Source organism: Mobula birostris, chromosome 10 (genome assembly GCF_030028105.1).
Source record: "Mobula birostris isolate sMobBir1 chromosome 10, sMobBir1.hap1, whole genome shotgun sequence".
Lineage (NCBI taxonomy): Eukaryota > Metazoa > Chordata > Chondrichthyes > Myliobatiformes > Myliobatidae > Mobula > Mobula birostris.
Genome location: NC_092379.1, coordinates 22853048 through 22880388, shown reverse-complemented (window position 1 = coordinate 22880388; position 27341 = coordinate 22853048).

Genomic DNA, 27341 nt, shown 5'->3' with positions numbered 1-27341 from the left:
TTTGCCAATCAACGTTCCAGCTCTTAGCTCAATCCCTCCCCCTCCTGTCTTCTCCTATCATTTCGGATCTGCCCCTCCCCCTCCCACTTTCAAATCTCTCACTATCTCTTCTTTCAGTTAGCCCTGACGAAAGGTCTCAGCCCGAAACGTCGACTGTACCTCTTCCTATTGATGCTGCCTGGTCTGCTGCGTTCACCAGCATTTTTTGTGTGTGTTGCTTGAATTTACAGCATCTGCAGATTTCCTCGTGTTTCCGTGGTGTCTCAGGAAGGCAGCGTCCATTATTAAAGACCTTCAGCACCCAGGGCTTGCACTTTTCTCACTGTTATCATAGTCATAGTTATACTTTATTGATCCCGGGGGAAATTGGTTTTCATTACAGATGCACCATAAATAATAAATAGTAATAGAACCATAAATAGTTAAATAGTAATATGTAAATTATGCCAGTAAATTATTAAATGTCCAGGACCAGCCTATCGGCTCAGGGTGTCTAACCCTCCAAGGGAGGAATAGTAAAGTTTGATGGCCACAGGCAGGAATGACTTCCTGTGATGCTCTGTGCTGCATCTCGGAGGAATGAGTCTCTGGCTGAATGTACTCCTGTGCCCACCCAGTACATTATGTAGTGGATGGGAGACATTGACCAAGATAGCACGCAACTTAGACAGCATCCTCTTTTCAGACACCACTGTGAGAGAGTCCAGTTCCATCCCCACAACATCACTGGCCTTACGAAAGAGTTTATTGATTCTGTTGGTGTCTGCTACCCTCAGCCTGCTGCCCCAGCACACAACAGCAAACATGATAGCACTGGCCACCACAGACTCGTAGAACATCCTCAGCAAAGTCCGGCAGATCCTTTGACCTCAGTCTCCTCAGGAAATAGAGACGGCTCTGACCCTTCTTGTAGACAGCCTCAGTGTTCTTAGACCGGTCCAGTTTATTGTCAATTCGTATCCCCAGGTATTTGTAATCCTCCACCATGTTCACTCTGACCCCCTGGATGGAAACAGGGGTCACCAGTATCTTATCTCACCTCAGGTCTGCCACCAGCTCCTTAGTCTTTTTCACATTAAGCTGCAGATAATTCTGCTCACACCTTGTGACAAAGTTTCCTACCGTAGACCTGTACTCAACCTCATCTCCCTTGCGGATGCATCCAACTATGGCAGAGTCATCTGAAAACTTCTGAAGATGACAAGACTCTGTGCGGTAGTTGAAGTCCGAGGTATAAATGGTGAAGAGAAAGGGAGACAAGACAGTCCCCTGTGGAGCCCCAGTGCTGCTGATCACTCTGTCGGACACATGTTGTTGCAAGCACACATACTGTGGTCTGCCAGTCAGCTCATCAAGAATCCATGATACCAGGGGAGCATCCACCTGCATCGCTGTCAGCTTCTCCCCCAGCAGAGCAGGGCAGATGGTGTTGAACGCACTGGAGAAGTCAAAAAACATGACCCTCACAGTGCTCGCTGGCTTGTCCAGGTGGGCGTAGACACGGTTCAGCAGGTAGACGATGGCATCCTCAACTCCTAGTCAGGGCTGGTAGGCGAACTGGAGGGGATCTAAGTGTGGCCTGACCATAGGCCGGAGCAGCTATCATCAGGTAGGAGATACAGAAGCCTGAAGGCACACACTCAGCGATCAGGAACAGCTTCTTCCACTCTGCCATCCGATTCCTAAATGGACGTTGAAGCTTTGGACACTATCTCACATTTTTCATGTACTGTATTTTTGTTTTTGCGCATTTTTTAATAATCTATTCAATATACGTAATTGATTTACTTGTTTGTTTATTATGTTTTATTTTATTTATTATTATATTTTCTCTCTCTGCTAGATTATGTATTGCATTGAACTGCTGCTGTGAAGATAACAAGTTTCACGTCACATACTGGTGATAACAAACCCGATTCTGATTCTGATTCTGAACCGGAGGAGATCAGGAAGTTTAAGGTAAAGAACCCTTAGGAACTAGTGATAACAATGTGATTGAGATCAACTTGAAATTGGATAGGGAGAAAGTAAAGTTTGACATAGCAATATTTCAGTGGAGTAGGGGAAATTACAGTGGTTTGAGGAGTTCACCAAAGTAAATTGGAAGGATCTGCGAGCAGGGATGTCAGCAGAGCAGCAATGCCATGTGTTTCTGGGAAAAATGAGGAAGGTGCAGGACATGTGTATTCCAAATATGAAGAAATTCTCAAATGGTAAAATAGTACAACTGTGGCTGACGAGGGAATTCAAAGCTGATGTAAAAACAAAAGAGAGGGCATACAACAAAGCGAAATGATTGGGAAGACAGAGGATTGAGAAGTTTTTAAAAACCTACAGAGAACAACGAAAAGAATCATTAGAAGGGAAAAGATAAAATATAAAAGCAAGCTAACAGTAATATCAAAGTGGATAGCAAAAGCTTTTTGTAGTATGTAGAAATTAAAAGAGAAATGAGAGTGGATATAGGACCACTACCAAATGAGGCAGGAGAAATAATAAATGGGGAACAAGGAGATGGCAGATGAATTAAATGAATATTTTGCATCAGTCTTCACTGTGGAAGGCACTAGCAGCATGCCTGATGTTGTAGGGTGGGAAGGAAGAGAAGTGGGTGCTGTTACTATTACAAGGGAGAAGGCTGAAGACCTAAAAGATCATAAGTCACCCAGACCAGAGAAACAGCACCCTAGCATTCTGAAAGAGGGAGCATTGGAGATTGTGGTGACAGTGGAAATGATCCTTCGAAAATCATTGGACTCTGGCATGGTGCCAGAGGACTGGAAAATTGCAAATGTCATTCCACTCTTTAAGAAAGGAGGAAGGCAGCTGAAAGTAAATTATAGACAAGTTAGGCTGACCTCAATGGTTGGGAAGATGTTCGAGTCAATTGTTAAGGACAAGGTGACGGAGTACTCGGTGACCCAGGTCAAGATAGGACAAAGTTGGTGCGGTTTCCATCAGATAAAACCCTGCCTGACGAACCTGTTGGAATTCTTTGAGGAGATTACAAGTAGGATCGATAAAGGGGATGTAGTGGATGTTGTATATTTGGACTTTCAGAAGGCCTTTGACAAGGTGCCACATATAAGGCTGCTTAGCAAGTTAAGAGCCCATGGTATTTCAGGAACGTTACTAGGATGGGTGGAGCATTGGCTGATTGGAAGAAGTCAGCGAGTGGGAATAGAAGGATCCTTGGCTGGTTGGCTGCCAGTGACTAGTGGTGTTCCACAGGGGCAGTGTTGGGCCTACATTTTTTATGCTGTGTATAAATGATTTAGATAATGAAACAGATGGCTTTGTTGCCAAGTTTGCAGATGAAACAAAGACGGGTGGAGGAACAGGTAGTGTTGAGGAAACTGGTATGATGCAGAAGGACAGACGGATTTGGAGAATGGGCGAGAAAGTGGCCAATGAAATATAATGGAGGAAAATGAATGATCATGCACTTTGGTAGGAGAAATATATGTGTGGAGTATTTTCTAAACAGGGAGAAAATCCAAAAATCTGAGATGAAAGGGACTTGTGAGGCCTTTTGCAGAAGACCCTATAACCATATAACAATTACAGCACTGAAACAGGCTATCTCGCCCTTCTAGTCCGTGCCGAACACTTACTCTCATCTAGTCTCACCGACCTGCACTCAGCCCATAAACCTTTCCTTTCCTGTCCATATACCTATCCAATTTTTCTTTAAATGACAATATCGAACCTGCCCCTACCACTTCTACTGGAAGCTCATTCCACACGGCCACCACTCTCTGAGTAAAGAAGTTCCCCTTCGTGTTACCCCTAAACTTTTGCCCCCAACTCTCAACTCATGTCCTCTTGTTTGAATCTCCCCTACTCTCAATGGAAAAAGCTTATCCACATCAAATCTATCTGTCCCACTCATAATTTTAAATACCTCTATCAAGTCCCCCCTCAACCTTCTACGCTCCAAAGAATAAAGACCTAACTTGTCCAGCCTTTCTCTGTAACTCAGGTGCTGAAACCCAGGGAACATTCTACTAACTCTTCTCTGGACCCTCTCCATTTTGTTGACATCTTTTCTGTGATTCGGTGACCAGAACTGTACACAAGACTCCAAATTTGGCCTTACCAATGCCTTGTACAATTTAACATTTCATCCCATCTCCTATACTCAATGCTCTGATTTATAAAGGCCAGCATACCAAAAGCTTTCTACACCACCCTATCCACATGAGATTCTACCTTCAGGGAACTATGCACCATTATTCCTGGATCACTCTGTTCTACTGCATTCTTCAGTACCGTACCATTTACCATGTATGTCCTATTTTGATTAGTCCTTCCAAAATATAAAGGTAAACTTTCAAGTCAAATCGTCACTTTTTATTGTCATTTCGACCATAACTGCTGGTACAGTACACAGTTAAAACAAGACAACGTTTTTCAGGACCATGGTGCTACACCAAACAATACAAAAACTGCAGTGAACTACGTAAAACAATGCAAAAACTACACTAGACTACAGACCTACCCAGGACTGCATAAAGTGCACAAAACAGTGCAGGCATTACAATAAATAATAAACAAGACAATAGGCACAGTAGAGGGCAGTAGGTTGGTGTCAGTCCAGGCTCTGGGTATTGAGGAGTCTGATGGCTTGGGGGAAGAAACTGTTACATAGTCTGGTCGTGAGAGCCTGAACGCTTCGGTGCCTTTTGCCAGATTACAGAAGGGAGAAGAGTTTGTATGATGGGTGCGTGTGGTCCTTCATAATGGTGTTTGCTTTACGGATGCAGCGCGTTGTGTAAATGTCTGTAATGGTGGGAAGGGAGACCCTGATGATCTTCTCAGCTGACCTCACTATCCGCTGCAGGGTCTTGCGATCCGAGATGATGCAATTTCTGAACCAGGCAGTGATGCAGCTGCTCAGGATGCTCTCAATACAACCTCTGTAGAATGTGGTGAGGATGGGGGTTGTGAGATGGACTTTTCTCAGCCTTCGCGGAAAGTAGAGATGCTGCTGGGCTTTCTTTGCTATGGAGCTGGTGTTGAGGGACCAGGTGAGTTTCTCCGCCAGGATGATTCGGTGGTGAGGAAGGCAAATGCAATGTTAACATTCATTTCAAGAGGTCCAGAAAACAAGAGCAGGGGTGTGATGCTGAGGCATTATAAGGCACTGGTGAGGCCTCACCTTGAATATTGTGTACAGTTTTGTGCTCCTCATCTTAGAAGAGATGTGCTGGCATTGGAGAGGGTCCAGAGGAGGTTCACAAGGATGATTCCAGGAATGAAAGTGTCATAATATGAGGAGCATTTGATGCTTCTGTGTCTGTACTCGCTGGAATTCAGAAGGATGAGCGGGAATCTCATTGAAACCTGTTGAAAATTGAAAGGCCTAGACTGAGTAGATGTGGAAGGGTTGTTTCCCATGGTGGGAGAGTCCAGGACAAGAGAGCACAGCTTCAGGATAGAAGAGCGTCCATTCAAAATAGAGATGCAGAAAAATTTCTTCAGCCAGAGGGTGACGAATTTGTGGAATTTGTTGCCACATGCAGCTGTGGAGGCCAGAACTTTGTGTGTATTTAAGGCAGAGATTGATAGGTTCTTGACTGGACATGATATCAAAGGTTGTGGGGAGAAGGCTGGGAACTGAGGTTGAGGAGGAGATAAAAAAAGGATCAGCCATAATTGAACGGTGGAGCAGACTAGATGGGCCAAATGGCCTAATTCTGCTCCTATGTCTTATGGTCTAAAATAAATCTCAGGGTAGTATATGGCGGCATCTATGTACTCTGATTATAAATTTACTTTGAACTTTGGACTTTCAGGAGGCCTTTGACAAGGTGCCACACATGAGGCTGCTTACCAACTTAAGAGCCCATGGTATTACCAGAATGATACAGAGGGTGGAGGATGAGAAAGAGATGGTGTTGTGGGTCAGGGAGATCAGGAGGCGGGAGGTAAGGGACAGAGGAGGGGAGCAGTTATTGGATGCTGAAGAAATCAATTTTAATGCTGTCAAGGTGTTGGCTCCCCTGGAGAATATCAGCACCCCCAGGACCCAACTGTTTACTGTGAAAGACTTTGCCTGGTTTGACTTCACAAACTGGAACATCTCATGCAGAGTCATAGAGCATGGAAATAGGACTCTTGGCCCAACTGGTCAATGTGGACCAAGTTTCGCATCTAAGTTGCCCATTTACCAGTGTGTACCCCACATCCCTGTAAAACAAGTGTTCCCAACCCTTTTATGCCATTGACCGATACCATTAAGCAAGGGGTCCATGTACCGAAGGTTAGGAACCCCTGCTCTGAATCCTATCAATTCATGTACTTGTCCAAGTGTTTTTTTAGTGTTGTTCTTGTATCTGCCTCACCCACATCATCAGGCAGCTGATTCCATCTGCAGACCGTCCTCTGGTTGAAAAACTTGTTCCTTCTGTTCCCATCAAATCTTTTAACTCTGTCCTGAAAACTGCTCCCCCTTGGTAGGTGATGGGTGGGAGTGACAAAAGGCTGAAGATAATAAAATCTGATGGAAGATGAAGTGAGGCCTCAACAGTGTTTTATAAAGTCTCAACATTACATCCTGCTTTTAATATTCCAATATCTGGAAATGAATGCTAACATCTCATTTACCTTCCTCACCACGGACTCAACTTGCAAATTAACCTTCAGAGAATCCTGCTCATTGGCTCTCAATTCCTTTGTGCCTCAGAGTTTTGTATTTTCTGTCCACTCAGTCAATAGTTAAAGCTTTAATTTCTTCTACCAAAGAGCATGAGCATACAATTGCTGACACTGTATTCCATCTGTCACTTCTTTGCCCAGTCTGCTAATCTGCTTAAGTCTTTCTGTAGCCTCTCTAAAAACTACCTGCCCCTCCCCCATGACAAACTCGCCAATAATTTCCTTTCTTCTGTCTCTCTCCCTTCTTGAAGAGTGGAGTGACATTTGCAATTTTCCAGTCCTCCTTTCCAGAATCCAGTGCTTCTTGAAAGATCATTACTAATGCCTCTATATTGTCTTCAGCCACCTCTTTCTGAATGTTGTGGTGTGTACCATCTGCTCCAGGTGATTCATCTACCTCAGTTTCTCAAGAATCTTCTCCATGGTAATGGTAGCACACTTCATGACCCCTGACACCTGGAACTTCTACCATGCTGCTTGTGTCTTCCACAGTGAAGACTGATGAAATGTATTTATTCAGTTCTTCGGCCATTTCCTTGTCCCTCATTACCACCCTCCCAGCATCGTTTTCCAGTGGGCCGATATGACTTCTCACCTCTCTTTTACACTTCATATATCTGAAGAGACTGTTGGTATCCTCATTAATATTATTGGCTATCTAACTTTCGTATTCCACCTTTACCTTCTTACAGACTTTTTCAGTTACCTTATGCTGGTTCTCAAAAGCTTCCCATTCCTCCAGCTGTCATGGCCTTTGTCCGTGAAGTCTGCATTCCAGTTCACGGTCTGTTCAATCCATCCATATTCCAGGTTTTCCCTGTTTTCCCCAGTTCTATTGGGTGCCTTAACTGAGGCACCTGATTCTCGTTTTGGGCTGGCACATAAATACCTCTCAAACCAAGAATTCCCTGCTGTACTGTTCCCTTCCCCTTCCTTCTGAATCCCTGCCTGCATCCCCGTCAAGTTCAACTGCCAGAGTGAGACCGGAGCCTTGCCATGCCAAGATAAGGAACTATTTATTGTTGAGTTTGGAACTATCTCTTTGTGTCCCCGTGTTTAGTGTCTGTGTCAAAGAAGAGTCCCGGCCCTAGGTACTGTTCCCAAGGAGGGGTCCCAGCTCTGTGGTCTGTGTTCCAAGTTCCAGGCGCTGTTTTCCAGTCCTGTCCAAGTCTAGGCTTCGTGTTCTCATTCAGTCCAGGAGTCCCTTGGCAGTTTACCTCGGCAGTTCCCTTGGCAAGTATCCTCAGCAGAAAGGGTCCCGCCCCCGCGTCCCAGAGCCTAACAAAGCCGAGTCCAAGAGCCGAGCCAGAACTAGTCCAAGAGCCACGTCCTGCCCTGGAGTACCTCACGTCCAAGGCTCTGAGTGTCCAGTTGAAGTCCAAGGCTCTGTGTTCCAAGACCAAGCCTGGTCCAAATCTGAGCTTTGTGTCCTCAACTAGTTCTGGTTCCTCAGCCAGCCCAGGGGTTCCTCACCCACCATTGGGGTACCTCGTCCTGACCTGTAGCCACGTCCTGTCCTTGCCAAGATCCTAGTCCCGAGTCTTAGCCCAGACCCGGGTTCCAGTTCTGAGTCCAAGTCCAAACCAAGACCCAGGTTCCGGGTCCTTGTCCAGGTTCTGGTTCCAGAGTTCCGTGTTCCTAGTCCAGGCTCCTCGTTCCTAGTTCCCTGTCCGGGTCCTGTGTTTCTAGTCCAAGTCCCAGCCCTGGCCCTGAACCCTAGACTCATCCAGGGACTGTGTCTATTTCAAGCATTGTCTCTTCCTTACTCACCTTCCTATCTCGATAAACCTAGTCTCTGTCTTGCTTTTGGGTCCACCATCCATGCCCAGCTTATAACACTAACTTCCCAATAATTTCTGCTCAGTTATATGCCCTCTCTTTGGTTTTATGTTGTCCTTGACTTTCCTTGTTCGGCATGGCTGAGTCACCTTGCCTTTAGAATACTTTTCAAAGTTGCTGGTCAACGCAGCAGGCCAGGCAGCATCTTTAGGAAGAGGTATAGTCGACGTTTCAGGCCGAGACCCTTCGTCATCACTGAATTGTGGCTGAAAGAAGATTATAGTTGGGAGCTTGATATCCAGGGATACACATTGTATCAAAAGGACAGGCAGGTTGGCAGAAGGCGAGGTGTGCCTGTGTTGGCAAAAAAATTGTGGTGTGCCTGTGTTGGCAAAAAATTAAATGAAATCATTCTAAAGAGGTGACATAGGATGGGAAGGTGTAGAATAATTCCAGGGTATACCAAGGAGTATTATGGTTAAGGGTGATGAAATGAGAGCATGGATCAGTACATGGAACTACAATGTTGTAGCCATTACTGAAATTTGGTTGAGAGAGGGGCAGGAATGGGTGATTAATGTACCAGGTTTTTGAAGTTTTAGAAAAGATAGAGGAGGAGATAAAGTGGGGGTATTGCATTAACAGTCAGGGACAATATCACAGCTGCACGCAGAGGAGACATAATGGCGGGGTCAGAAACTGAGTCCATTTGATTGAAACTCAAGAACAGGCAGGGTACAATCACACTGATGGGATTGAACTTGGGGATGCAGCCTCAAGATTTGGGGGAGCAGATTTAGGATGGAAATGAGGAGGAACTGTTTATCCCAGAGAGGGGTGAATCTCTGTGAATTCAATGCCTAATGAAGCAGTGGAAGCTACCTCAGTAGATATATTTATGACAAGGTTGGATAGATTTTTGCATAGGAGTGGAATTAAGGATCATGGGGAAAAGGCAGGTAGGTGGAGATGAAAATCAAACATAGGTTCAAAGGTTCGACTTCTAATTTTCTCCGAACTAAGACATAGCATCACTTGAGAGAGCCATTGTGACAAAATGGGAGCCGATGTCTCCTTCCACTTCGACAAAATGGCCCTCCTAGCTATTAATGTAACAAATGCAGTTCCATGTTGGTCAGACAAAGAGATACCGTGGATATTTTGAGGAATTATTCCAAAAAGCACAGTTAATTTGTTAGGTTGTAAATTAGTTTTAAGTGCTTTAGAAATTGTAGAAAAAATTGACTTCCAGAACTATTCCAGTATAGAACAGGAACAAAACATGTGTGTCAGTGTAGCTGTCTCAGTTTTACAGCTATCACAATAACTATCAACATTAGGAAACTCTTTAGACAATCTCTCCTACGTCAAATAGTAACGATGTACAATTTTAAATTGAATCAGTGAATGACTAGCACAGGTCGAAGAAGAGTTAACCAATTTCAGAATCCGCGTCCAATCCTCCGTCATAGGAGTCTAAATTAAGTTCCTTTTCCCAATCTTGTTTAATCTTAAATAAAGGACGCTTATCCCTTTGTGTGTCAATGCAAGGAGCATTCGTAATAAGGTGGATGAATTGAAAGTGCAGATTGTTATTAATGATTATGATATAGTTGGGATCACAGAGACATGGCTCCAGGGTGACCAGGGATGGGAGCTCAACGTTCAGGGATATTCAATATTTAGGAGGGATAGACATGAAGGAAGGGGAGGTGGGGTGGCGTTGCTGGTTAAAGAAGAGATTAACGCAATAGAAAGGAAGGACATAAGCCGGGAAGATGTGGAATCGATATGGGTAGAGCTGCGTAACACTAAGGGGCAGAAGACGCTGGTGGGAGTTGTGTACAGGCCACCTAACAGTAGTAGTGAGGTCGGAGATGGTATTAAACAGGAAATTAGAAATGTGTGCAATAAAGGAACAGCAGTTATAATGGGTGACTTCAATCTACATGTAGATTGGGTGAACCAAATTGGTAAAGGTGCTGAGGAAGAGGATTTCTTGGAATGTATGCGGGATGGTTTTTTGAACCAACATGTCGAGGAACCGACTAGAGAGCAGGCTATTCTGCACTGGGTTTTGAGCAATGAGGAAGGGTTAATTAGCGATCTTGTCGTGAGAGGCCCCTTGGGTAAGAGTGACCATAATATGGTGGAATTCTTCATTAAGATGGAGAGTGACATAGTTAATTCAGAAACAAAGGTTCTGAACTTAAAGAGGGGTAACTTTGAAGGTATGAGACGTGAATTAGCTAAGATAGACTGGCAAATGACACTTAAAGGATTGACGGTGGATATGCAATGGCAAGCATTTAAAGGTTGCATGGATGAACTACAACAATTGTTCATCCCAGTTTGGCAAAAGAATAAATCAAGGAAGGTAGTGCACCCGTGGCTGACAAGAGAAATTAGGGATAGTATCAATTCCAAAGAAGAAGCATACAAATTAGCCAGAGAAAGTGGCTCACCTGAGGACTGGGAGAAATTCAGAGTTCAGCAGAGGAGGACAAAGGGCTTAATTAGGAAGGGGAAAAAAGATTATGAGAGAAAACTGGCAGGGAACATAAAAACGGACTGTAAAAGCCTTTATCGATATGTAAAAAGGAAAAGACTGGTAAAGACAAATGTAGGTCCCCTGCAGACAGAAACAGGTGAATTGATTATGGGGAGCAAGGACATGGCAGACCAATTGAATAATTACTTTGGTTCTGTCTTCACTAGGGAGGACATAAATAATCTTCCAGAAATAGTAGGGGACAGAGGGTCCAGTGAGATGGAGGAACTGAGCTAAATACATGTTAGTAGGGAAGTGGTGTTAGGTAAATTGAAGGGATTGAAGGCAGATAAATCCCCAGGGCCAGATGGTCTGCATCCCAGGGTGCTTAAGGTAGTAGCCCAAGAAATAGTGGATGCATTAGTGATAATTTTTCAAAACTCGTTAGATTCTGGACTAGTTCCTGAGGATTGGAGGGTGGCTAATGTAACTCCACTTTTTAAAAAAGGAGGGAGAGAGAAACCGGGGAATTATAGACCGGTTAGCCTAACGTTGGTGGTGGGGAAACTGCTGGAGTCAGTTATCAAGGATGTGATAACAGCACATTTGGAAAGCGGTGAAATGATCGGACAAAGTCAGCATGGATTTGTGAAAGGAAAATCATGTCTGACGAATCTCATAGAATTTTTTGAGGATGTAACTAGTAGAGTGGATAGGGGAGAACCAGTGGATGTGGTATATTTGGATTTTCAGAAGGCTTTTGACAAGGTCCCACACAGGAGATTAGTGTGCAAACTTAAAGCACACGGTATTGGGGGTAAGGTATTGGTGTGGGTGGAGGGTTGGTTAGCAGACAGGAAGCAAAGAGTGGGAATAAACGGGACCTTTTCAGAATGGCAGGCGGTGACTAGTGGGGTACCGCAAGGCTCAGTGCTGGGACCCCAGTTGTTTACAATATATATTAATGACTTGGATGAGGGAATTAAATGCAGCATCTCCAAGTTTGCGGATGACACAAAGCTGGGTGGCAGTGTTAGCTGTGAGGAGGATGCTAAGAGGATGCAGGGTGACTTGGATAGGTTGGGTGAGTGGGAAATTCATGGCAGATGCAATTTAATGTGGATAAATGTGAAGTTATCCACTTTGGTGGCAAAAATAGGAAAACAGATTATTATCTGAATGGTGGCCGATTAGGAAAAGGGGAGGTGCAACGAGATCTGAGTGTCATTATACACCAGTCATTGAAAGAGGGCATGCAGGTACAGCGGGCGGTGAAAAAGGCGAATGGTATGCTGGCATTTATAGCGAGAGGATTCGAGTACAGGAGCAGGGAGGTACTACTGCAGTTGTACAAGGCCTTGGTGAGACCACACCTGGAGTATTGTGTGCAGTTTTGGTCCCCTAGTCTGAGGAAAGACATCCTTGCCATAGAGGGAGTACAAAGAAGGTTCACCAGATTGATTCCTGGGATGGCAGGATTTTCATATGATGAAAGACTGGATGAACTGGGCTTGTACTCGTTGGAATTTAGAAGATTGAGGGGGGATCTGATTGAAACGTAGAAGATCCTGAAGGGATTGGACAGGCTAGATGCAGGAAGATTGTTCCCGTTGTTGGGGAAGTCCAGAACGAGGGGCCACAGTTTGAGGATAGAGGGGAAGCCTTTTAGGATCGAGATTAGGAAAAACTACTTCACACAGAGAGTGGTGAATCTGTGGAATTCTCTGCCACAGGAAACAGTTGAGGCCAGTTCATTGGCTATATTTAAGAGGGAGTTAGATATGGCCCTTGTGGCTACGGGGGTTAGGGGGTATGGAGGGAAGGCTGGGGCGATTTTCTGAGTTGGATGATCAGCCATGATCATAATAAATGGCGGTGCAGGCTCGAAGGGCCGAATGGCCTACTCCTGCACCTATTTTCTACGTGTCTATGTTTCTATAACAATGTATTACTGGGCCGTTAATGTGCGATATATGTCCTTTTGGTTACACTGGGTTAATAAGAACGATCGGGCAATTTGGGTAGACTTGGAATTGAAAGCTGTGAAACAGTTTTATTTAACCTCGTTATTGGGAGCTGCTTTACCTATACAATTAGCTAAAGTTGCTAATTTAAATTCATATCCTGTGATTAAGCATTCTTTACAAACTTGGCTCCAGTTCTGCAATTTTTTTAATCTTAAAAAATTTAAACTTTGTAGTTTAATTTATCGAAATTAATTTTTTAAGCTTTCTTTGAGTGATCCAATTTTTTTACTTTGGAAAAATAAAGGTATTAATTCTTTTTCTGGATTTATTTAAAGAAGATAGACTGATGTCTTTTGAACAAATAGTTGATAAATATTCTCTTTCATACTCACAGTTTTTACAATACCTTCAAGTTAGACATTTCTTACAAAAATATTTCAGTAATTTTCCTTACAAATTGGACGCCGACCTGTTGGATACTATTACGAGTATGAACCCTTTGATGAAGGGTTCCATTGGAAGAATTTATAATTTATTATTACAATGGGATAAGCATCCTTTATTTAAGATTATTTAATTTAAATTAAAAGGCTGTATCAAATGTCTGACTACTTATTTTCTCTAAACTAAAACAGGACATAATAGAGGAATGCCAAAAAAGACAGTAGGTGGATTAGAGTCCCTCCACTTCAATAAAATGGCTCTCCTGGCCAATAAAGTTGAAAAGGCTATCGTACGTTGAGCAGAAACGTGAATAGTTCCTGCTTCCAGTGGGATAATCCCAAAGATGGCCTTAAGTAAATTACGTTGTAGGTCCAGATCCAAGACTTTTGGTAGCGTTTTAAAAACATCTCTCCAAAAGTTACCTAGCTTTATACAAGAGCAAAACATATGACTTAAAGGGGCCACAGGTGAGATATTATCACCAATTGTGGTCTTCTGGTTAGGAAGTCAAGGATCCAATTGCAGAGGGAGGTACAGAGGGCCAGGTGCTGGAACATATCAGTCAGGATTGTGGGAATGATGGTGTTAAATGCTGAGCTACAGTCGATGAACAGCATCCTGAAATAGGTGTTTGTATTGTCCAGGTGGTCCAAGACCGTGTGAAGAGCCATTGAGATTGCGTCTGCCGTTGATCTATTGTGGCAATAGGCAAACTGTGGAGGATCCAGGTCCTTGCTGAGGCAGGAGTTCAATCTCGTCATGACTGACCTCTTAAAGCATTTCATCACTGCAGATATGAGTGTAACTGGGCGATAGTCATAACAGCAGCTCACATTATTCTTCTTAGGCACTGGTATAATTGTTGCCTTTTTGAAGCAAGTGGGAACTTCTCCCATAGCAGTGAGAGGTTGAAAATGTCCTTGAATATTCTCACCAGTTGGACGGCACAAGTTTTCAGAGCCTTACCTGGTAGATCATCAGGGCCTTACGCCTTGAGAGGGTTCACCCTCTTTAAAAACAGTTTAACATCGGCCTCTGAGACAGAGATCTCGGGGATCTTTGCAGCTGTAGTTATATTCTCCCTTTCAAAGTGGGCATAGAAGACGTTAAGTTCATCTGGTAGTGAAGCATCGCTGCCATTCATGCTTTTGGGTTTTGCTTTGTGGAAAGTAATGTCTTGCAAACCCTGCCAGCGTCGTTGTACATCCGATGTTGCCACCAACCTCGCTCAAAATTGTCTCTTTGCCCTTGAAATAGCCTCCATAAGTCACAACAGGTTTTCTGCTTCAGATCCGGGTCGCCAGCCTTGAATGACACAGATCCAGCCTTCAGCAGACAACGTACCTCCTGGTTCATCCATGGCTTCATGTTTGGCAATAAACAGCAATTCTTTCTTTTCAAATCTTATTATTATCCAAAATTAACAAGAGTACATCGAAGTAGGCAACACTTACAATGTCTTACAAAAAAAAAATAGTTTTAAAGATTGAAAAAATTTTGGTGATGAGAAAAGAGAATAAAACCCCTAAGCAAGGAAAAGTGAGGGAAAAACCATTAGGTGTTCAACCCTGGAGCCGTGTGTCATACAGAAAGCTTCTAAAGATAAACATCAAACTGCCAGCAAGAAAAAAAATGTACCAAAAATTTACAATCAGATCGTGGAGAAAATCTATCAATTAACTCAAATGATAGCAGTGTGCAAATGAACCCAATCTTTTCTGAAAATCAAACATAGGTTCAAAGGTTCGACTTCTAATTTTCTCCAAACTAAGACATAGCATCTCTTGAGAGAACCATTGTGACAAAATGGGAGCCGATGTATCCTTCCACTTCGACATAATGGCCCTCCTAGCTATTAATGTAACAAATGCAGTACCATGTTGGTCAGACAAAAAGATACCGTGGATATTTTGAGGGATTATTCCAAAAAGCACAGTTAATTTGTTAGCTTGTAAATTAATTTTAAGTGCTTTAGAAATTGTAGAAAAAAACTTCCAGAACTGTTCCAGTCTAGAACAAGACCAAAACATGTGTGTCAGTGTAGCTGTCTCAGTTTTACATCTATCGCAATAACTATCAACATTAGGAAACTCCTTAGACAATCTCTCCTACATCAAATAGTAATGACGTACAATTTTAAATTGAATCAGTGAATGACTGGCACAGATCGAAGAAGAGTTAACCAATTTCAGAATCCGCGTCCAATCCTCCTTCATAGAAGTCAAATTAAGTTCCTTTTCCCAATCTTGTTTAATCTTAAATAAAGAATGCTTATCCCATTGTAATAATAAATTATAAATTCTTCCAATGGAACCCTTCATCAAAGGGTTCATACTCGTAATAGTATCCAACAGGTCGGCATCCAATATGTAAGGAAAATTACTTAAATATTTTTGTAAGAAATGTCTAACTTGAAGATATTGTAAAAAGTGTGAGTATGAAAGAAAATATTTATCAACTAATTGTTCAAAAGACATCAGTCTATATTCTTTAAATAAATCCAGAAAAAGAATTAATACCTTTATTTTTCCAAAGTAAAAAGAATTGGATCACTCAAAGAAAGCTTAAAAAACACATTTTGATAAATTAAACTACAAAGTTTAAATTTTTTAAGATTAAAAAAATTGCAGAACTGGAGCCAAATTTGTAAAGAATGCTTAATCACAGGGTATAAATTTAAATTAGCAACTTTAGCTGATTGTATAGGTAAAGCAGCTCCCAATAACGAGGTCAAATAAAACTGTTTCACAGCTTTCAATTCCAAGTCTACCCAAATTGCCCGATCGTTCTTATCAACCCAGTGTAACCAAAAGGTCATATATCGCACATTAACAGCCCAGTAATACATTGTTATATTAGGCAAAGCGAGATCTCCATCCTTTTTCAACTTTTGTAAGTGACATTTACTAATTCTTGGTCTTTTATTATTCCAAATAAAAGATAAAATAATAAAATCAATCCAATCAAAAAACTTCTTAGTCAGAAAAACAGCGATATTCTGAAATAAATATAAAAATTTTGGTAAAATCATGATTTTGACTATATGTATGCGACCAACAAGTGAAAAGGTAAGTGGGTTCCATCTACTAAATAAATACTTCATAGAATCCACCAAGGGAACAAAATTAGCTTTATAATGATCCTTATATTTTTTAGTGATTATAACCCCTAAATATCTAAAGGAATCTGTGACTTTGAAGGGAGTATTATCATATATAGAAACTGTTTCATTTAAAGGAAAGAGTTAACTTTTACTAAATTTTATTTTATATCTTGAAAAATCTCCAAATTCATTAAATAATTTTAGCAAGGCAGGAATAGATTCCTCGGGATTGGATATATAAACCATTAAATCATCAGCATAAAGAGAAATCTCATGAATGGTCTCATTCACAAAATTCCCAAAGATATTTTTAGCTTCACGAAGAGCAATAGCAAGGGGTTCTAGTATTAAATTAAATAACAAAGGACTTAATGGACAACCTTGTCTTGTGCCCCGTGAAAGCTGAAAAAAGGGGATCTACAGTTATTAGTAATAACAGTAGCAATAGTTTTATATATCATTCTAATTCAATTATTAAAATTAATACCAAAGACAAATTTCTCTAAAACATTAAATAAATATTTCTATTCGACTTGATCGAACGCTTTTTCAGCATCCAAAGAGACGATGCATTGTGGAGTTTTAAAAGAGGACAAATATATGATGTTAAATAATCTCCAAACATTCGAAAAAGAATAACGACCCTTTATAAAGCCTGTTTGATCTTTAAAAATAATGGCAATTAACTTTGACAGAATCTTAGCATTGACATTCAATAATTAAATAGGTCTATATGAGGCATAATCAGTAGGATCTTTATCCCTTTTAATAATTAAAGAAATAGAAGCCTCATAAAAAGTAGAGGGTAAATCACCTTTCACAAGTGAATCCTTAAACAATTCCAACATATATGGAGAATGCAATTTTCCAAATTTTTTATAGAATTCTACAGGATAGCCATCACGTCCAGGGGCCTTATCAGATTGCATTGAGAAAATAGCTTTATAAATTTTGGCTTCAGTAATTTGGGCATCAAGAGATTTTTGATCCTCAACAGAAATTTGAGGAAAGGCAATCTTTCGTAAGAAAGCATTAATTTTAGAAGAATCTACTGGACAGAGTTATAAAGTTCAGTATAAAAATCTTGAAAAATCCACACAGGTTTGAATGAGGTCCCTAACAACTGAAGCATACTAGTCCAGATTCAAATATGAATCCCTGAATACGGTCCAGACCACCGATTCAAAGCAGTCCTGTAAGCACTCCTGTACTTCCCTGGTCCATACCTTCTTGGTCCTCACGACTGGTGCTGCAGTCTTCAGTCTCTGCCTATATTCAGGGAGTAGAAGTACAACCAGATGATCTGACTTCCCAAAGTGAGGGCATGGAACAGCACAGTAGTCTGAAACTTCCTGAAAGATTAGGAGTTGTGGTCACACTTCATCCACTGAAAGATCAGTTCCCTGGTCAGGCTCATTACCCGACACCAGGTACAGTATGGCCCCTACTTTCATTGGACCATGCACATACTGATTTGAGAAACCTTCCTGGATGCACCGAATAAATTCAGCCCCATCTGAAACCCTTAACCTAAGAAGGTCCCAGTTTATATGTGGAAATTTTAAAATGCCCATGACAACAACCCTATTATTTTTACACATTTCCTTAATCAGATTACATACCTGTTCCTCAGTGTCCTGGTGGCTATTAGGGGGTCTGTCGTACATAACACATAGGAGCAGGAGTAGGCCATCTTTCTTTTTCAATCTTTTTATTGGTTTCATAATGATAAACATACCATAGTATTGATACAAAGTTATTGGGATTACATTGTTATAATTAACATAGTTGAATATAAACCCAGTTGACACATGGGTATTAAACCTCCCAATCATAGAGGATACAAATATAATGTACAAAAAAAATAGAAATAAAATCATGAAAAAGGAAAAAAATATATAAAAATATACCCCAATAGAAAAACTAACCTAAACAGTGTTAATCAACCAAACTAAGAAAAAAAAGACATGGGCTGTTATGTAATATCAAAAAAAGGAACCATTAGTGTCGGCGACTCCGCTCCTCTCGACATATATTAAAAAGAAATAGAATACATTTGGAAAAGGTCAAATTACAACATATGGAAATGTTGAACAAATGGCCTCCAAGTCTTTTCGAATTTAGTAGAGGGATCATAAATAACACTGCTAATTTTTTCTAAGTTTAAACACAACATAGTTTGAGAGAACCAATGAAACGTGGTGGGAGAATCAATTTCTTCCCAATTCAGCAAAATGGATCTTCTAGCCATCAATGTAAGAAATGCAATCATCCGACGAGCTGAAGAGGTTAAATGACTTGATTCTGTCAATGATAACCCAAAAAACTGCAGTAATAGGGTGAGGTTGTAAATCAATATTCAGAACAGTTTATTGTGGGATTTTTTTCACACATTTTCTGTATTTTTTCCCATTACGGAGTTCCGGAGCATGCGCGTTTTCTATTTGGTTCTATTCATCCCCGCCATCTTTGATTAGCCCGCGGTGGTCTGCGTGTATTGTGTTTAAGAATAATATCCAATGGTACTTAAACAGATAAACGTTGTTAGTTGGAATGTACGTGGCTGGAATCACCCTATTAAGCGAAAGAAGACATTTAAAGTTTTTAATCGATTCCAGCCCGATATAATTTTTGCTCAAGAAACGTGTATCAGAACGGGCGATCAAAATAGATTTTTTAAAACATGGAAGGGTCTGCAATACCATGCTACCTGTCAAAATAAAACAAAGGGAGTATCTATTTTTATTGACTCTAATATTTTTTTTATTCAAGAAGACATTTTCTCAGATAATAATGGTAGATTTTTAATTATTAAAGAAACAATTTGTAATAGAAAAATTGTCCTGGTCAATCTATACGGACCTAATGTAGATGATCCTTTTTTAAGAAATGTATTTGGTTTATTACCAGACTTAAATGAATATATGCTGCTGATGGGAGGTGACTTCAACTGTTGTTTAAACTCTTTGATTGACAAGAGTTCAACCAATCAGCCGCTTCCGAGTCGTTCGGCAACACTTATTAATTTTTTAATTGATTATGTTCTGATAGAAATCTAGGGAAATTTACATCCTAATGACAGGGATTATTATTTTTATTCATATGTTCATAATAAATATTCGAGAATTGAGTATTTTATAGCCGATTTCCGATTTTTGTCCAAAGTCCAGAAATGTGAATATGATGCTATTGCAGTCTCGGATCATGCGCCTTTAAGCTTAACTTTTGAGTTAAATGATGTTAGTTATGTAAACTTGCCTTGCCGCTTTCCAGAAAATTTATTACAAAGTTCGGACTTTGTTAAATTTATAGAGATTCAGATAAAAGATTTCTTCCTTCTTAATAATACGGGAGATGTCTCGAAATTGATTATATGGGATACACTCAAAGCATATTTGCGAGGTCAAATAATATCTTATTTGGCTAAACTCAAGAAACAGACAAAAATAGAGCTAGATAGAATTTCCAAACTAATTGAAGATCTGGATAATTCTTATGCAGTTTCTCCTAATGTTGATTTATTTAAACAAAGGGTTGAACTTAAATCACAATATAATTTACTATTAACTTATCCTATTGAAAGAAATTTGCTTAAATTAAAAAGTCAATTTTATATGTTTGGAGATAAAAGTAACAAGCTATTAGCATCTCAACTTAAAGCAGTTAGAGCTAAAAGACAAATTTTTAAAATTCGTAAGGGAGATGGTAGTTTAGCTTGTAATTATGAAGATATTAATAAAAATTTTCAAGACTATTATAGTTAACTCTATAACTCTCAGTTTCCAGCTGACCCTTCTAATATGTTTGCCTTTTTACAAAAGATTGATTTTCCTGGAATATCTGTTGAAAATTAGCAAATTCTTGCTGCTCCTTTTACTGAAAGAGAAATTCAGAAAGCTATTCTTTCAATGCAGTCTGGTAAAGGTCCTGGATTGGATGGTTTTACCGTAGGATTTTATAAAAAAACTTGAACATTTGCTTACTCCTTATATGTTGGAAATGCTTAAAGATTCTCTCCTGTTAGGAGAGTTACCTTCCACATTTTATGAAGCTGCTATTTCTTTAATTCTTAAGAAAGATAAAGACCCTACTGATTGTACTTCATATAGACCTACTTCATTATTAAATGTGGATGCCAAAATTCTTTCAAAAACAATGGCTAATCGGATGGAGAATATACTAGCTAAGATTATTTCTCAGGATCAAATGGGTTTTACAAAAGGCTGTTATTCTTTTTCTAACACTTGGAGATTGTTAAATATTATATACTCATCCTTATCTAAGATTCCCAATGTGTTGTTTCTCGAGATGCTGAAAAGGCATTTGATAGAGTTGAATGGAGAATATTTAAAGTTTTGAAGAAATTTAGCTTTGGTACTAATTTTAATAAATGGATTACATTGATATATAAAAGCCCCATTGCCACTGTTATTACTAATAACTGTAGATCCCCCTTTTTCCAACTTTCCCGGTGTATGAAAAAAGGATGTCCGTTAAGTCCTCTGTTATTTAATTTGATGTTGGAACCTTTGGCTATTGCACTTCTTGAAGCTAAAAATATTCAAGGAATTTCTATAAATGGGACTATTCATAAGATCTCCCTTTATGCGGATGATCTTTTGGTTTATGTTTCGAATCCCGAAGAATCTATTCCTAACTTACTGAAATTATTAAATGAATATGAATTGTTTTCAGGATATAAATTAAACCTGCATAAAAGTGAATTATTTCCTTTAAATGATTCTGCTTCTATATATGATGACATTTCTCTAAAAGTTACGTATTCTTTTAAATATTTAGGTATTATCATAACTAAAAATTATGGAGACCTTTATAGAGCTAATTTAGTTCCCTCAGTGGATTTTATGAAGCAATTTTTTCTAGGTGGAATCCACTTACACTTCATTAGCAGGTCGAATTCATGCAGTGAAAGTGATGATTTTACCAAAATTTTTGTATGTATTTCAAAATATTCCTATTTTTTTAACTAAGAAGTTTTTTGATCAGGTTGACTCTATTATTTCATCTTTTGTTTGGAATAATAAAAGACCAAGCATTGGAAAATGTCATTTACAAAAATTAAAAAAGGATGGAGGTCTTACTTTGCCTAATTTAAGAAGGTATTATTGGGCGGTTAATATACGTTATGCGTGTTCTTGGTTATATTGGACGGATAAAAAGGAACGACCATCTTGGGTTGATTTGGAATTGAAAATTGTGAAACAATTTCATTTAACTTCGTTATTAGGAGCTCCTTTACCTGTACAATTAGCCAAAATTTCTATTCTAAATATAAATCCTATGATTAACCAATGATTATGAATCCGGTACCAATTTTGAAAGTTTTTTAATCTTAAAAAATTTAACCTTCTTAGTTTAATTTATTGAAACTATTTATTTAAACCGTCACTTAGTGATCCAACCTTTTCTCTTTGGTGGAATAAAGGAATTTTTTCCTTGATGGACTTGTTTCAAGAAGGACGATTGATGTCCTTTGAGAAATTAGTAACTAAATACTCTCTCTCATATTCACATTTTTTGCAATATCTTCAGGTCAGACATTTCTTACAAGAATATTTAAGTAATTTTCCATATATACAAGACTCTGACCTGTTAGACATTATTTTAAATATGAACCCTTTAGTGAAAGGTTTTATAGGGAAAATTTATAATTTACTATTACAACAGGATAATTATCCTTTACTTAAGATTAAGCAAGATTGGGAAAGAGAGCTTAATATGACCTTAATAACAGAGGATTGGTTGCAAATTTTGAAGCTGGTTAACTCTTCTTCGATTTGTGCCAATCATTCTCTAATTCAATTTAAAATTGTACATCGTTATTATTTGACAAAGGAGAGATTGTCTAAAATATTTCCTAATGTAAATAGTCTGTGTGATAGATGCAAAACTGAGATAGCCATATTGACGCATATGTTTTGGTCGTGTTCTGTATTGAAACAATTTTAGAAATCTACTTTTTCTACAATTTCTAAAGCTTTGAAAATCAATTTACAACCTAATAAATTGACAGTTTCGTTTGGTATAATTCCTCAACATATTCACGGTATTTCTATATCTGACCAATACATAATTGCATTGGTCACATTATTGGCTAGAAGGGCTATTTTATTAAAATGATAAGATGCCTCTGTTCCCACTCTGATACAATGGTTCTGTCAGGTGAGGTTATGTCTTAGTATGGGAAAAAATTAGAAGTCAAGCTTTTGATCCTAGATTTGACTTCGAGAAAAGGTGGGGTTCTTTTGCCCGTTATTATCATTTGACATGAGTTAATAAAGATGGTCCTTTTCTGATGGTTGGTGGTTTGATGTCTTTTTTTAAAGGAAGCTTGTACGGTGTATAGCTCCGGGTTTGTGCTCCAAATGGGTATTTTTTTTCCCTTTTTTTTCATTATTAGGGTTTTTCTCTGTTTTAGTTAGTAGGGGTTCTTTTTTTCTTTCTTTCTTTTTTCCATAAAAAAAGCTTTAACACTTTGTTTTTTGATTATTATTGATAAAAAAATCAGTTGAAATAGTATCAAAAATATCTTTCCAATATTTTTCAAAAAAGGACATGACCAAAGAATATGAATTAAAGAAGCTACCTCAAAGTGATATCTATCGCATTAAGGATTTATATGAGAATAATAACGAGCTAATTTATCCTGAGACATATGAGCCCTATGCACTACTTTAAACTGTATCAACGCATGTTTAGCACGTATAGAGGATGAGTTAACTAATTGAAGAATTTTTTTCCCATTTTTCAATCAGTAATCTGAAGTTCCCTTTCCTTATCAGTCTTAACTTTATTAGATACATCTGGACATATTTTCATAATTATATTATAAATAATTGCTATTACACCTTTCTGAAAAGGATTTAAATCTAAATTTTTTTCCAAAATATCCATTGAATATAAATTCAGGAAGGTAGGAGAAACAGTATTTAAAAAGTTTCTAATCGGTAAATATCTAAAAAAAATGGGATCGAGGCAAGTTATATTTATTAGATAATTGTTCAAAGGATATGAAACAATTATCCAAAGGTAGATCACAAAATCATACTATTCCTTTAATTTTCCAAGCCAGATATGCTTGATCCATAATAGAGGGTTGAAAGAAGAAATTAGAGATAATAGGACTTGCCAAAATAAATTGATTCAACACAAAAAATTTTCAAAATTGAAACCATATACAATAGACAATAGACAATAGGTGCAGAAGTGGACCATTCGGCCCTTCGAGCCTGCACCGCCATTCTGAGATCATGGCTGATCATCTACAATCAATACCCGGTTCCTGGCTTGTCCCCATAACCCATGATTCCCCTATCCATAAGATACCTATCTAGCTCCTGTTTGAAAGCATCCAGAGAATTGGTCTCCACTGCCTTCTGAGGCACGCGTTCCACACCAATACATCAAGTATGTTTTACTATTCGGTTATCCATTTGTTTATACAATTTAAAAAGAGTAAAGGGAAGCAAAGTCCCTAAAATAGAACCCAGTGAAAACCCTTGTAAAGAATTACGTTCAAGATTTACCCAATGTGGACTTGAAGTTACGTCCGTCCGCTAACCAAAATTTTAAATATCGAATATTAATTGCCCAATAGTAAAATCTAAAATTTGGCAAAGCTAAACCCCCCTCCTTTTTAGATTTCTGTAAATGTCTTTTACCTAACCTAGGATTTTTGTTCTGCCATATAGATGAAGAAATTTTGGAATCAACATTATCAAAAAAGGCTTTCGGAATAAAAATCGGCAACCCTTGAAATAAATATAAAAATTTAGGCAAAATAATCATCTTGATAGCATTGATCCGACCGATCAATGACAGAGACGTTGGTGACCATTTAGTAAACAAAAGTTTAACCTGATCAATTAAAGGTAAAAAATTTGCCTTAAATAAATCCTTATACTTTTTCGTACTATTAACCCCCAAACATGTAAAAAAGTTGGTGACCAATTTAAATGGTAAACATCCATAAATAGGAACTTATAACCAGAAAAATTTCTAAACTGAGCCAACAAAGATAAAATAGCGGGAATGGATTTCCCAGGATTAGAAATATATGGGAGTAGGCCATCTGGCTCGTTGAGCCTGCTCTGCCATTCAATAAGATCATGGCTGATCTGGCCATGGACTCATCTCCACAGACCTGCCTTTTCCCCATGATCCTTAATTCCACTACTATGCAAAAATCTATCCAACCTTGTCATAAATATATCTACTGAGGTAGCTTCCACTGCTTCATTAGGCATTGAATTCACAGAGATTCACCACTCTCTGGGATAAACAGTTCCTCCTCATTTCCATCCTAAATCTACTCCCCCAAATCTTGAGGCTGCGTCCCCAAGTTCAATCCCATCAGTGTGATTGTACCCTGCCTGTTCTTGAGTTTCACTCAAATGGACTCAGTTTCTGACCCCGCCATTATGTCTCCTCCGCGTGCAGCTGTGATATTGTCCCTGACTGTTAATGCAATACCCCCACTTTATCTCCTCCTCTATCTTTTCTAAAACTTCAAAAACCTGGTACATTAATCACCCATTCCTGCCCCTTTCTCAACCAAATTTCAGTAATGGCTACAACATTGTAGTTCCATGTACTGATCCATGCTCTCATTTCATCACCCTTAACCATAATACTCCTTGGTATACCCTGAATTTTTCTACACCTTCCCATCCTATGTCACCTCTTTTGAATGATTTCATTTAATTTTTTGCCAACACAGGCACACCACAATTTTTTTTGCCAACACAGGCACACCTCGCCTTCTGCCAACCTGCCTGTCCTTTGGATACAATGTGTATCCCTGGATATCAAGCTCCCAACTATAATCTTCTTTCAGCCACAATTCAGTGATGCCCACACTGTCATACATGCCAATCTGTAGCTGTGCTACAAGTTAATCTATCTTATTCTGTATACTGTCTGAATTCAAAGATAACACTTTCAATCCAGTATTCATCACCTCTTTTTGATTTTTGGCCCCCTTTTGCATCCCATTGACTGCAGTTTTGCCCTGTCATCAGCCTCGACTTGCCAGCAGTCTCACTAAAGACTGCCTTTGTTTGAAAATCAACAACTCGATCCTCAGCCTTATCTCTACATTTAATTGATTATCGATTAAAATTAGAAACTGCGGACCCTTTTAAATTTTTAGGAATTGGGTTTGATAAAAAACTCACATGGTCAACATGTATTAAAGAAATAAAAACCCAAAGTAAGAAAGTAAGGTTAATCAGTGGGGCAATGAGGACAACACCAGTGGTGGCAATGCAGGTGGAGTTGGGAGAGACACCTCTGGAACTGAGAAGATCACAGCTTGTGTTAACATATTGGGTAAACGTACAAGGGCCTGGAGAAAATCATCCAAGTTAACAGGTTTTAGATCGATGCTGGGAAAAGGAAAGAAGGAAATTAATAGATTTTGCACGGACTATTGAAGGGAAAGCAGAAATGACAGGAATTAGTAATAAGGCCCTGAGTGATACAGTGTCTTTTCCTGGGCTGACTCCATGACTGTGTGAAGCACCAGAGGTGGATCCTAAATTATTCAGAAAGAGATGGAAAAGTAGAGAAGTCTACTTAAATCAAGATATAGTTGAATGTTATGTAAATAATAATAATTAGGGATATTTACAAATTTACACAGATGTTTCAAAAACGGTAACACTGTTGTAGATTAGGGGTAGGATTGGTAGTGCCTGATTTTAACATGAAAATGCAGGAGAGGATAAATGATGATTTCTCAGTGTATACAGGTGAAATGACAACTGGACTATTGGCTTTGCAGTGGGTGGAGAAAATGAGACCATGCGAGTTGTAATATTGTCTGATTCAAGCACAACAATCCAGAGTCTAAAAGATTTGCATTCAGTGGGAAAACCAGAGGTTGTATGTGGGATAATACAAACCTTATTTCAATTTAAAATGGTATCCAGAGAGAAGTGGGGTAGCTTAGGAATGCAGGAAAGAGTAGGAAGGGGGAGGTGATAATATCGAGACTGAGGTTTGGGCACGCAGGGTTAAAGTACCATACATCAAAGTTGCTGATGAACGCAGCAGGCCAGGCAGCATCTCTCGGAGGAGGTACAGTCGACGTTTCAGGCCGAGACCCTTCGTCAGGACATTGTACGGGGTTAAAGTACATTGTTTTTCATAAAGAAACACAACAATGGGAGGTGTGAATATTGTAATCAACAAGACATAATCAAGAGGGGATGGACGATTTAAAAGTTATCTCAATACGATTTAACATTAACAGCATTTTGCAGGAAGGATCAGAGGATTATTGCTTTAAATAATAGTTCTATTACTTCAGAGCACAGATCTTTGCATCTGGGGGACAGTGACCACCGCTCCCTGGCCTTTATAATTATCATGGAAAAGGATAGAATCAAATGGACAGGAAAATTTTTAATTGGGGAAAGGCAAATTATGAGGCTATAAGGCTAGAACTTGCAGGTGTGAATTGGGATGACGTTTTAGCAGGGAAATGTACTATGGACATGTGGTCGATGTTTAGAGATCTCTTGCGGGATGTAAGGGATAAATTTGTCCCGGTGAGGAAGATAAAGAATGGGAGGGTGAAGGAACCATGGGTGACAAGTGAGGTGGAAAATCTAGTCAGGAGGAAGAAGGCAGCATACATGAGGTTTAGGAAGCAAGGATCAGATGGGTCTATTGAGGAATATAGAGAAGCAAGAAAGGAGCTTAAGAAGGGGCTGAGAAGAGCAAGAAGGGGACATGAGAAGGCCTTGGCGAGTAGGGTAAAGGAAAACCCCAAGGCGTTCTTCAATTATGTGAAGAAAAAAAGGATGACAGGAGTGAAGGTAGGACCGATTAGAGATAAAGGTGGGAAGATGTGGCTGGAGGCTGTGGAAGT